This window comes from Octopus bimaculoides, chromosome 1, assembly GCF_046866305.1.
Source record: "Octopus bimaculoides isolate indiv1 chromosome 1, ASM4686630v1, whole genome shotgun sequence".
Classification (NCBI taxonomy): domain Eukaryota; kingdom Metazoa; phylum Mollusca; class Cephalopoda; order Octopoda; family Octopodidae; genus Octopus; species Octopus bimaculoides.
The window spans coordinates 25788626-25803755 of record NC_142928.1 but is presented as its reverse complement, the minus strand read 5'-3'; positions in this window follow the sequence as shown (position 1 = coordinate 25803755).

Sequence of the window (15130 nt, the reverse complement as noted above, 5' to 3'; positions counted from 1 at the left end):
AAAGAGAATGCTATTCGGAAAAAAGACTGTCCTGGAATGAATACAGAGAACGGCTATTGAATCGTTATTGAATGTTGTGCATGTTATTGAATACGTAAACGAATACCAGCACAAGGAATACTGGTGGAACATTCCCATCAAATCATCTGTCGAGTGTAAATATAACAGCCCGGATATTGTTTGGGATAGACAAGAAAAACTATGTACCGTCATAGAGGCCAGCTGTTCTGCTGATGGGAATATCTCTAGAAATTAAAGAGCAGGAAAATACCTACAGACAACTGCTTCGAAACCTCCGGCTTTTATAGCCGGATTACAAATTTACATTTGTACCAATAACTATTGAAAATCTTGGTTTTGTAAGTAAATGCCTACTGTCAGTTTGGATAAGCTTGGATTTTTTTGTGAAAGAAATTAGCTAACAGATTCGCACATTACAAATACACTGTATTGGTACAGTAAAACTATGCAAGACATTTTTGAGGTTTAAAATGTGACATTGTTTTCGTTATCTACATTCCGAAGATGGAGGTTGGAGCATTGTATCTTTTTTCAGGGGAAGGATTTAAATGATTAAATACTGAACACGCTCACACACACACACACGCACACACACACACACACACACACACACACACACACACACACACACACACACACACACACACACACATTTATATATAAGCAGAGGTGTGGCCATGTGATAAGAATTTTGCTTCCTAGTCACATAGTTCTGGGTTCAGTCCCACTGCGTGGTACCTTGAGCGAGTGTCCTCTACTATAGCCTTAGGGCCGACCAAACCCTTGTGAGGATTTCGTAGATGGAAACTGAAAGAATCCCGTCACAAATTTGTATATATCTACGTGTGTTTATCTTAGTGTTAGGTTTGTCCCCCATCACCGCTTGACAACAGGTGCTGATGTGTTTCCGTTCCCGTAACCTAGCGGTTCGCCAGTGGAAGCCGATAGAATAAGTACTAGGCTTTAAAAAATAAGTCATCTGGTTGATTTGTTTGACTAATAATCTCTTCAAGGCGGTGTTCCAGCATGGCCGCAGTAAAATCACTGAAGCAAGTAAAAGAATAAAAGAATACGTGCGCGCCCACACACTCACGCACACATATAGTGAAAATTAAAGAGTTATGAAAAAGATTAGCTTAAACAATTAAATACTGGTCATCTACACGCAGATACATACATTAAGATTGCAGTGGCAACTACCTACAGACATGCATGAGTTAATATCATTAACCTATATTTACTTACTGTAGTTATCTTCATTATAACGCTTGTTTACTTTGAACTGGAAAAGAAGAGGGTAAACAGTAAAATATTTTGCATTTCTGCTTGGTTATGCTCGTGTTTTAATGCGATATCCTTTGTAATCTTATTGTCAGCTTTAGATTTGCTTATATAAATACTGGAGATCAGTACATGCAAAGAAACCCCAACGTGATATTAAACAGAAAGTAAAGTAAATCAATTATGTGAATTTGGTAACAGATGGAGCTAACAGCAAGGAAGATTGTTTTCACATATGTAACTAAGAAACGTTTTTAGATCATTGTTTATTTGCTTACATCCACAAATGATAGTACAGTTAAATACCTGCTATTAATACACAGGCACGTCAGAGTATAACTCATATTTTTAAAACCAGGAAATACCCACCACCAGACTTATACCTAACTGCCTTCGAAGATGAACTATGGAATATTGTTAGGAATACTAAATTCCGTAAATTCTCACCTAGAAGAAATAAACACCTCCAGAAACTACACTCCATTACTAAGGAGCTTAAGAAAAAAGGACTTTCAGTGCACGTGGATAAAACGGGTAACTTGTAGCATTTAGCCCAACGCCATTTAACCCAAACGTATAACTCGATCTATAGTAGAAAATATATCAACCCGCACTTACTACTCTCTCAGCGAAGGAGAAAGTATTTAAACTAAATGAGGAATTTTATAATTTAGCATTAGAGAAGGCGGGCTATAGAGAAAAGTTATAAAGTCTCGAATCCTAACAACCTTATACAACTTAACCTGCAAGCTAAAGGCATTATTGGATATATATAATTTAGCAGATAAAAATGAACCTTGCGGGCCTAAATCCCCTAGAATTAATCTCAAGGACCATAACCCTACAGTTAGACTCATCGGACCTTGGTAGGATAAGTAAGTATATCATAGATAAGTACATTTCTACACACTAGGAATGTCATTAAGCTTAAAATATGGTCTAGTTCATATGAGGTAATTAACTGGTTTATGAAAATCCATGATAAAAATAAAACTAGGTTCATGAAAACAGATATAACTATTATACTTCAGTTAATCCTATCCTCTCAAATAAGTCACTCATGTTTGCTATGAAAAACTCAGCACTTACTAAAGTAGAAGCAGACATTATGTTAGCGGCTAGGGACTCAAAATACAAATTTGAGCGAAAATAATGGGTGAGAAAGTATAGGCCAGAGATTTCAATATAACTATGGGATCGACAGACTCTGCACAGGTAACAGACTTAGTAGGGAATACATTTTATTCTGCCTGTATAAGGAGCTCCCCAAAATAAGAGAGAGTCTATACAGGGATGATGCACTTTTCATCCCATAAAGCGGGACGTCGAAAAATATAGGAAAATGTTTTTTGTTTTTTTTAAAAAAACATCGGACTTTCAATATCAATAGAAGAGGGGCATAACTCAGTTAACTTTCTTGATGTTAATTTAGATTTAAGTAAGGCATATACAGGCCATATCATAAACCTAATGCGAACTTTACATACATTCATAAATATAGCAGTCACCCAAACGTATAACTCGATCTATAGTAGAAAATATATCAACCCGCACTTACTACTCTCTCAGCGAAGGAGAAAGTATTTAAACTAAATGAGGAATTTTATAATTTAGCATTAGAGAAGGCGGGCTATAGAGAAAAATTAAAATTCTTTAACGGAAGTAATAATAGAAATAATATAAGTAGTAAGATGGACCACCCTGACAATAATTAAAATAGTATGCATAATAGGAAGAACACCACTAACCAAAAAGAACAGACAGTAAGGAGAGTTAAAGATAGGAAGTGTGATCAATTAGAATACAATAATAGTGCAAATTGATTAAGAAATCTCATTCAGATAGGGGAGGTAACCAATATATTGTATAAGCACTGTAAATAGTTCTATACAAATAACTGACAAATATAATGTCAAATATAATAGCAAACAAACACAATGCCGTTATAAGAACCAGCTACACGCTTTATATAGTTGTAAATTTTTAATTGCTGATCTACGTGGGGTGGGGGCTCGATATGGTGTTGGAGTTGCTTTGTTCTTTTTTTCCCCTAATTCTTTCTTCCCTTCCCTTCATCTTTATCACGAGGGATATGATGAGAGACACTGACACGGACAGGAGGAAGACTGTTTTATTAATGTATGTGAATACGTTCGTATTTGCTTGTGCAGCCCTTACTTATCGTGACCTTTGTCTAATGTGATGTGAAAGATGATAAATAATTTCAAATCTCCTAGGTATGTCTAACTTCAACTGTAGCGTTCTCTTATTAAGCAAACACTCCTAAGTTTTCTCAATATAAAGGAACAAAAACTGGTGCCGAACTGTACCAGAAGTTTGAACTCAAGTCAAATATAAGATACTACAAATCGTTGTTAGACTATCTGCATAAGTAGAGTCAAGACTGGCTAAATTATACTGGCATACATTACGTAGATCAGTAAGTTGGATAACACTTTTAACTACAAACATATAACAATATTTCCATCAATTTTTTTCATACATTTAGAATGCTTCAACTGTGGAATGTGTACGTAATGGAAGCATTTCCTATCTTATATTACACAAACTCTCAGTCTGAAGAAATTCTGATATCAAATTTCTATCATGTTTATCCAATAAACTTTAATTGATATAAACATGCGTAATGGCGAATAAATATACTAAAAAAATTCTCCAGTCTCCTGTTTATGTGCGTGTATATATATATGTGTGTGCGTGTGTGTGTGTGTGTGTGTGTGTGTGTGTGTGTGTGTGTGTGTGTGTGTGTGTGTGTGTGTGTAACCATAAAACACTATGCAGAGTCCAGAACTTTTATTATTTATATATCATAGCAACCAAGACAATGGTTTTGCTAACTGCAATACGTATTTATACAATTGATACGGAAGATCTTGGCACATATACAATAATTACCATTGAAGTCACACAATGGCCGTACATCTGTTTGAAATCTCACGAGCCGTACTTTGAGGAATGTTAAGATTTTCCCATAAAGGTGGAACTGATTGTTACAAACGCGTTGGCATCATGCTGCATATATTCATGTTTGTTTTTATCAACATAAATTTTCAAATTTAATAAGTACGTGGAAGGAAAGCACCAATGTCCGTGGTTAACAAAGATGATCAATGTCAAAGAAAGTCTACAAAATTGATGAACATATTCAAGGGTAACAAAAATCCAATGATCTAGTGTAAGTTTTATCAATATTTACAAACTGTAGAATTACTTTTTTATACCATAATACCACTTCTTTCACAATAAATACCAGGTTCAGGAAGACTACTGCACTTGCCAATGAATGTCTGCGGTTTGATCATTATGATAGAATCGGTTGACAACCGGATTCGTCCAGGGCGTAATGGCAACGGTTCGACATAAACTCACAAATTACCAATGTACAGTCACTGAAAACGGACATGCCGGATTTTTCCTTACTCTTCGTGCATCTGGTATGCGTTCAACTTTTCCTGTAGAGATTATGCCGAATAATGCACCAACCGATACTATCAGCTAATTTGGAAATTTTCATAGAATCGACTGCGAAGTACTCCAAGAAAGTTCACTTAGATTGTCTTCGCCGAAACTCGAAAGTATTGCTTAGTCACTATTAAGCATTTCCTTTATAACATTTTTAGAATATCAGATGGTAAAGTGTAAGACATGCCTGAAAATATACCAAGTGAGGAAGAACAAACTTTACCACTCTAAGTGAGAGAAGGGGTGCAGCTCGTTCAAATAGACTGGCTACAAGAAGCGTAGCACATGAACAGCGATTTTATCTATTCACTGTCATCGTCATATTGAAATCTCTGCAGTTGTGTCATCCTCATTTCGTACCTGCACATCTTCTCACACATCATCTCTAGAGTATCTGCTGATGGTAAGAATGGATATATGCCAGAAAATAAGAAAACTAGCATATGTAAATATTGATCGGGCATACTCAAGCAGCATCACAGGATTTTTGTTATCCGTGAACATGTTCATCAACCTTGTAGACATTCATTAACATTGAATACATTTGTTATTCGTGTTTACCTCGATAACTCGTGCTAATTGCTGCCTTAAGAAAAGATGTACATGTTATATAATTATATATATATATATATATGTATATATATATATATATATATATATATATATATATATATATATATATATCGTAATGAGATTTTAAAAAACCAAGGCTGTGTATATTTTAGAACATTTATAAATAGAAGGTCTTACAGCTGTTTCCAGGATATTTATTATATCCCTTCATCGGAGACGGTGTGAGAGAATGGTTAAGTAATAGTTAATTTAGATAAGATAGGAAATAGAGAGTGAATGCAGGGATATTGTATTTGTAAATCCATTGTTTAAGCAGAATGGTATACATATAAGGTTTCAATACCTTGTGAGTAAAATCCAATAGTCTTTAATATTGCACATTGCATTTGTAAATCCATTATTAAGATTCCAATTCCCTATGAGTAAAATCCAACAGACTTTGAAATTGGTCATTCCAAATACAGAGTTTATATACAGTGATATTGAATTAAGGGTTCTGTTTAAAGTGACCTAAAAGCAGGGGATGTATTATTAGGGTCAAATCGAAAACAGGAAGAGAGGTATAAGGAAGGAGGGAAAAAGAGAGAGAAAAAGGGGAGAAAGAGAAGAAAAAGGAAGAAGAATATAATAAAAGGAATAAAGAAAAGAAAGGAAAAAAGGAATACAAAAATATAGATAAGAGAAAGTGTACCAGATAGTGGTCAGTGAATATAATAAGAAGGTAGGAACGGGAAGATAATTGTGAAAGAGAGAGAAAGGTATTAGAGTGTAGAAAGATAGAAGAAATAGGGGGTTGTGGAGAGAGAGAAATATAAAGCTTTAAGGAGTGTCAATTGCGGTAATGGAGGTTAAATGATGGAGTAGAGAAAGGTGGGTATTATTATAGAAAGAAGAATTTAAGAATTTAGATGGTTGGGCAGGTCAGTACTAGTAGTAGAATAAAAACATGTGAGAATATATACATATGTATACATTAGACATATATATATATATATATATATATATATATATATATATATTATTTATACTGATGTTTATACATATCAATATCTACACATATAATTCGTACTCATATGTATATGGATACGTGCACACCCACATATACGTGTATCTGTATGTATTATCACCCCTGTACACGCTGGTATATCTACCTTGTATACATACATATATTCACACATGCACACGTAACATGCATACGCGCATACACACACGCATACATATACACGCACATATGCATGGATGCATACACACAAATATAATTAGATAGTTGTGAAATTCGAGTATGAGCATGAATGAGGGGTTAGATAAGGATTAGAAGTTAAAATATAGATTTATAAGTTCACAGAGATTACCTAAGGGATATTGTGGAAATGTACTGTATGGTCATTTTGGCATTTGGATTTGTAGTAGAATTTGAATGTGTGAAAAAGCGGTGATTACATGTGTTTAGTGCCTCATTATGTTTATTTAGCAGAGCTGGAGAGTTGTGCTTTAATATGTGAAGTGCCTCCTTCAGGCAAAATTTACAGGTTGAGCGTTGACCTCGGTAGGGAAGTCCTGTATCTAGTATGATAGAGTATAGGATATATTTGTATGTTTGAGATGATATATGTGGTTGGCGAGTGTTGTATATTGACCATGTTTATCGTATCTAAAAGAGTGGAAGTGAGCGGCATATCATTGCTTAATATTTTTGGTTGATCCTATGTATATAGCTATGGAGCTGTGTAATCGATTAAAGAGAGTGCATTTGTAAATTACATTATATCTTCTGGAATGGGTTTGTAACGTTCAGGTGATTCCAGGACGGCAATTACAATTAGGTGAGTTTTGGGGACTGTGCTCAGTAACAGAGGAGATAGCATCGTCAGACGAGAGGTTATAGAAGTCGGTAGAAAATTCTATATTATTAGTATTATTAACGTTATCATTACCAACATTACTATTATTACTATTGTTGTTATTAATTGCACTATCGTATGGGGTGGTAGAGATTGCATTGGTATTCTAGGCAGTGTCAGTATGATGGGTTGGGCTGTGGTTGTGGTCTGGTATAAGGGTATCTGTGCTGGAGCTGTACGTATCTTGAGTGTTCGTATGACTAGAGCTGTAGTTGTGTGAGTTATATGTGTAGATATTGATATGTATAAATATCTGTATAATATATATATATATATATATATATATATATATATATATATATATATATATATATATATATATATATATATATATATATATATATATATATATACAAGAATAAGGGCAGGGAATCGTCAATTAATAATAAAATTAACAATTAACAATTTTGCCAAGTAGTTCAGTATGAAAAAAACCTTTATCGGTAAAGCCATTTATCATCATAAATATACAGGGATTAGCATTGAGTTGCTTCTCCAACATACTGAAAATTTAGAAACAGCAGTCAAAGAACTACTGATTCTAAACTAATATCGCCATCCGTTTAGAGAAAAATTTGTAGTTTAGAATCAGTAGTTCTTTGACTGCTATTTCTAAATTTTCAGTATGTTGGAGAAGCAACTCAATGCTAATCCCTGTATATTATATATATATATATATATATATATATATATATATATATATATATATATATATATATATATATATATATATATACATGTCTATATATATATACATGACCAATTTCAAAGACTGTTGGATTTTATTCATAGGGTATTGGAATCTTAATAATGGATTTACAAATGTAATGACCAATATTAGAGACTATTTGATTTTACTCACAAGCTATTGGAATCTTATATGTATACCATTCTGCCTAAACGATGGATTTATAAAAAACAATATCTCTGCATTCACTCTATATTTCCTATCTTATCTAAATTAACGATTGCTTAACCATTCTCTCACACCGTCTCCGATGAAGGGATATAATAAATATCCTGGAAACAGCTGTAAGACTTTCTATTTATAAATGTTCTAAAATATACACAGTCCTGGGTTTTTTTTAATCTCATTACGAAAAGTAAATCTTTATATTCACACGCTGATTTATGACCTACGTGGGACCCCTAATTCGCATAATCACCGAACCTGGAGCGCTTAACTATGGTCTATTCATAACACTTACTCAGCATTACCTGAAACCTCTGGGTCTAATTGGCTCCACTACCACTCATAACCTGTATATATATATATATATATATATATATATATATATATATATATATATATATATATATATATATATATATATATATATATAGGTAAGGTGATGCAAACAGGAAAAGTAGAAATCAAAATATGAGTATATGTATATTTTTATTAATATTTCCCAGGAGTAACAGGTTGACTCAAGGTCCGAGAGTTTCGTGCATTGGCACAAAGTTTGATATATTTGATACAAGCCCATTTGAGACAAGACCATTTTTGTTTCTCTTATTTTTCGAGAAAGCCTAGTGAAGGTGAAAATAACTCGGATATATTTTGTTGTTTGTGATACCGAAAACACTAATATATAACGATGAATCATATCAAATCAGTGAAAAATATGCAGGATATTCGTTAATTTGTATGTACTTGACAAAAACAACCATGGATACAAACAAAGCGGCGCCAACGCATTGTTTGTTTGTAGTAATCAGTTCCGTCTTTATAGAAAAATCTTAACATTCCTCAAATCACAGCTCATGAGATTTCAAACGAATGTACAGCAATTGTGAGACTTCAAGGATAGTTTTTGTATATGTGCCAAGATCTACCGCATCAGATGTATAAATACGAATTTGCAGTTAGCAAAACCATTATCTTGGCTGCTATTACATATAAATAATAAAAGTTCTGGACACTGTATATTGCTTTATGGTTACACACACACACACACACACACACACACACACACACACACATAAACAGAAAGTTAAAGAATTTGGTCGGGTATTATTTACTCGACATTGCACATGTTTTATTTGCTTATATCAATTATATAGAAATTTCAAATCAGAATTTCATCAGACAGAGTCAATTAATATATATAACTGTAATAAGGAAATCAAACCAAGTTTTGATACTTTGAAACATTTTAATGCGTAAGTTTCTGGCTTACTCTTTTACTTGTTTCAGTCATTTGACTGCGGCCATGCTGGGGCACCACCTTTTAGTCGAGCAAATCGACCCCAGGACTTATTCTTTGTAAGCCTAGTACTTATTCTATCGGTCTCTTTTTGCCGAACCGCTAAGTTACGGGGATGTAAACACACCAGACTCGGTTGTCAAGTGGTGTTGGGGGACAAACACAGGTACACAACATATACACACATACATATATATATATATATACATATATACGACAGGCTTCTTTCAGTTTCCGTCTACCAAATCCACTCACAAGGCTTTGGTCGGCCCGAGGGTATAGTAGAAGACACTTGCCTAAGGTGCCACGCAGTGGGACTGAACCCGGAACCATGTGGTTGGTAAGCAAGCTACTTACCACACAGCCACTCCTGGTTTGTGTAATATACGATAGGAAATGTTTCCATCACGTACACATTCCGCAGTTGAAACATTTTGAATGTATAAAAAAAAAATTGATGAAAATTTTTTAATGTTTTAGTTAAAAGTGTAATCCAACTTATTGATCTACGTAATGGATGCCAGTATAATTAAACCTAACTACGATTTGTAGTATATTATATTTGACTTCAATTCAAAATTTTGGTACTGTGCAACTCTTCTTAGCGTAACACGAAATATATATAGGTAGGTTAATGTTTCTGTTCTCTTGTTTGTCAAACGAAAAGCACAATATGTGTGTGTGTGTGCGTCTATGCATGTATACATAATGTGTATAAATATGCATATAATTGAGAAAATACGTTAAACAAAAGCTTTGTCGTGTGTTGCTACGTGAGTTTCAGCATTATAGTTGCTTGAAACTCTACTTTAAATTCGTTGTGGCTAAGCATCTACTTGCATTTCAAAGGTCCAATGCAGAGGTCCAAACAACCACTTTGGTGGAAGAAACAAATGAGTGAAAAGAAGACAGCTATATAGACAAATAGATGGCTATCTATCTATCTATCTATCTATCTATGTGTTATTTCTTTACTACCCACAAGGGGCTACACACAGAGGGGATAAACAAGGACAGACAAACGGATTAAATCGATTATATCGACCCCAGTGCGTAACTGATACTTATTTAATCGACCCCGAAAGGATGAAAGGCAAAGTCGATCTCGGCGGAATTTGAATTCAGAACGTAGCGGGCAGACGAAATACCGCTAAGCATTTCGCCCGGTGTACTAACGGTTCTTCCAGCTCGCCGCCATACTATCTATCTATGTGTGCGTGTGTTTGTGTCTGTGTTTGTCCCACCACCACCATTGCTTGACAACCGATGTTGGTACGTTGCGTCCCTGTAATTTAGCTGTTCAGCAAAAGAGACTGATAGAATAAGCACCAGGCTTACAGGGAATAAATCCAAGAGTCAATTTCTTCGACTAAAGGGTGGTGCTCCAGCATGGTCACCGTCAAATGACTGAAACAAGTAATAGAATACCAGAAAAACTTTCTGTACCACTAAACCAAGAAGGTTCTTTGAATATGTTCGATGTATTTTAAGGTTAAATAGCAATTCTGTTTACGTTTGGGTAACTGAGATATTTTGGTTGGATTATATAGTCATTGGAGTTACATTACTTTCTATATTCTGTAGCTGCCATAATATAATTTTCTAGGCCTGAAAATTTTGTCGTGGAGCGCTAACTGATTAGATTGACCCCCAGTACACAACTTGTCCTTAATTTATCGACCCCGAAAGGATGAAAGACAAAGTCGACCACGGCAGAATTTGAACTCAGGACGTAAAGACAGATAGTCATACTATACAAACATTTCTCATGGCACCAGTACATTGTTTACAGATGCTTACATTTTTTATGTTTTCCGTGGATTTTTCACGGGTCCGGCTAGTTATTATTATTATTTACTATCATCATCATCATCACCATTTGTGATTTGATTCAGGTTCGTTCTTATTCCTGGTAGAAATTGTGTGGGCAACGTGTGTTACGATCTGTAGCGTTAAGTATCCACAAGCGTTAAATAATCTCTCAATTACTTAAAGCCCTCCTCAGAAACTTTCCGGTCGCTAAGTGGCAATCTTTCTATAGAAACTCTATAGGACATCCTATGCCAATCTAATTCAACCATTCTCTATACTTCTACTTACAGTTCCCAAAGCACCAGTTATTACGGGCACATAATTAACAGTTTTTATTCTCCAAATTCTTGCAACGTGCAATTTTAAGAGATTGTATTTTTTTGTGTTTTTCATACTCTTTCTTTAGAATCGCGGAATAAATCGGACATGAGGGATTAAATTAGTTAGCAGACTTCACTTTTCTTTGTCTATAATTGCTATGTCTTGTCTTTGGTTTTCTATCTTCTTATTTGTCTGAATAGGAAAATCCTATAGAACTTTGCATTTCTCCAACTCCATCACACCTTCGACACGATGATTATACCATGTTGCTCCAGCTTCAAATCCTCTTTTCTTACAAAGCTTCCAGTGTGAAATTTTCACAACTTGGTCATGCCTACATTTTTTATATTCTCTCTGTGCCAACTTGGAACATTCTGCAACAATTTGTGCCACTGTCCCATTCCAAATTCCACAGACTGTACTCTTTTCTGAAATCTTCACCCTATATTCATATTTTCTCAAGTTTATGTTTATCGCTTGATTTTGCGTTGCTATAACTAGGGCCTCTGCTTTTTTTTTTCTTTTTCATTGTCCTTTCTGTTAAAAAGTGAAGCGTTTTCTTTCACATACATCCTCGGTTGCTCTCCAAACCTGATTATGCAAAGGTTTCTCTGCAATCTGTTTAAAATGCTCTCTTTGAATTTCAGTTTTTACCTTTTCTTCTATTCTAAACTTGATCACCTGTTCCTTATTAACTGTCTTTAGTAATTTCTCTGCGTTGTTCTGTAAATATTGTAGTAGACATTTTTTTCATCTGTATACACTTCCATAGCAATTGAACCTCTTCCATCCTGGTCTCTCTTCACGTACAGCTGGTTGACATCAGCTTTCGTATGGTGGGCTCTACACTTTGTCAACAGCTTTCTAGTTTTCCTGTCAAGTGTCTGTATGTCTTTTTTGGTCCAATCTACAATTCTAGTTTCATATCTGATTACCGTTACTGCTCTTACATTTATTGCTTCAATAATTTAAAAATTCAGTTTTGACTATAATATTTTTCTTTTATGCTTCCTATTAGTGATTTTCTTTACTGCTTCGCGTTTCATTTCGTCTGCCTGCAGTAGCTCCAAATAATTATACCACTGTCCTTTTTCAACCGCATTTATTGTTTGACCATTTGGCATCTCAATTCCCTGGTTTCCTTCCTTCAAATTTTCCTAGTTTCATTTTCATAATAACGCACATTTCAATCCTGAATTCCATATCGACATCATTTGGGAAAATGCAGACAGTAGGTACAAGCTTATCAAGCTGCTTCTCATTTTTCGCATAAAACTTTATATCATCCATAAAAAGGAGATGATTTTACCCGATCATATCCTTTCCACCAAATCGTAAGCTATTCTTTTTCTCTTTTACTTGTTTCAGTCATTTGACTGCAGCCATGCTGGAGCACTGAGCGGCATAAAGGTCAATACAAATAGTAATGGAGATAAGCTATCAGCTTGAAATATACCCCGTCTGATATTCACTTTCCCAAGTCTTTGTTTTCCGCCAATCAATTTACTGTTCCAATGTTCACACTTTCATTAAGCAATTTCTCCCATTTCCGCTATTCCAAATATGATCATTGTTTTATTTATGCAACTGTACGGTACCTTGTCATATGCTTTCTTATACAGTAACCATGCTACATTTAGTCCCAACAATCTGCATCTACAAGTTCTAATTTTGATTTTATCAGTTAATACGTGGTCTTTTGTGCCCTACCGTCTTTTCTGCATCCTTCTGTTCTTCTGAAAGTAAATTGTTACTTTCCAGATGATTATATAACTTTCCCGCTAAGACATCAGTCATAAGCTTCTACTTAAGTAGTCAACAAGTTATAGGTCGGAAGTTTGATGCCAAGTTACCTTTCAAGTTTCAAGGACTCCTTGAGACAACAAAGTTCGTCCGCTTATCATCCAGGGAGGGGCATGACCTTGCTGAAGGTAATCATACAGTTGTGCAGCTATTCTTTCATGCAGCTGTGTAAAGTACTTTAGCCAATACCTTTGTATTCCATCTGGGCCAAGTCCTTTCTAATTTTCTATTTTTAAAATTTCAGTCTCACTAAATGCATATATCAATTCTGACGTCCTTTTGTCTTGGCATAGTTGACACTCTGCACTTGCTTTATACCTCGCCGACCAGTTCCGCAGTTCTTCCCCAAATATTTTACTTTCTTCTCCATCAAGAATCAGTTACTGATGATAGTCCCCCTGATATTTCCTCAAATAGATGCCTTCAATTTGATTGGAACAGTTTTTTTTTTCCAAAATGTTTGTATCTATCATCATATCGTTTCACTCTGACATTTAATGTTGTCACCCTTTGTGACAATTCTTCATGTACTGTTTGCTTTACCCTTTCTTCTAACCTCTTCTGTCCATTTTCTGATTTCTACCTCATTCTTGAGATCTCCTCTCATTACTCTTGACCCAGTTCTTTCCATGTATTTTCCAACTGCATTCGTATTCTCTTCTATCAGATTGGTTCTTTCTTTTCATTTCCTTTCATTTCTTCAGTTTTCCACTTGTATCCCATTATGTCAGCTACAGAATTAGCAGCCGCAATCATTAGCTGGCTTGTTTCACTAATGTGTTCTTAACCAAGCTCAAAACGCCATTTACTTTGCCTGTGTCTCTCTTTACTTTTCCTCTGTCCATATATCTTACATTTGGTGGTAGTCCATTTTCATGCCGTACATTTTACCCTGCAGCATTTCTAGAATCTCTTTTTCTTCGTCATTCAAGTCTGCGTAGTATTTACTATCACTTATCCTCCTAGATCATCTGCATTATTTACTCCATCAGCATCCTCAGGCACATAGCGATTTCTTTCTTTTTCATATTCTTCATCTCCTACCTCTTCATTGCCACTTTCTGTGGCTGCTGCTTCTATGAATTTCTTCAACTTCTGATCCTGTAATACAGTCGTTCATACGAACTGTCTTTGCCTAAACTATTAATCACTGCGCGAATGCTTGAAAAGCTCCTTTGTCATTCCATATTCTCTTGATTTGTTTAATAAAAGCTGTTTTATTTGGCTCACTTCATAGCCAGCATTCAATTACAAGCTTGTTTACATCTTTTCCCCATTTCATCTTTTGTCTTTTGCAATTTTGATCTCGATTCTAGTCCTGATCAGTGGCTTGATGACGACTTGCCGGAGTTTGATCAGTTGATCATTGCCTGTCGTACGCGAGACCTACTCTTAACAGTTATGGCCCCGTTAGCGCTGTTGTGATATCTATTTGATTTTGTCATTACTCTTTTAAAGGTAGCATTTGTAAGATTGTGCAATCCCCAGTATTTTCATCGTGATACCATCACTAGGCGGGTTGCTAACCACGGCTCAGAATTGTCACAAAGAGTGACAGCGTTAAAGGCTAGACTGAAAGGATATGATGCTAAATGCAAAAGTTTTGAAAAGAATAAACTGTCCAAATCAAATAGAAGGCGTCTATCTGAGGAAATAGAAGGGGACTGTTATCATAAAGAGTCAACACTGAGCGTCCTATACACTGTGACCAGTTCCAACCTCATC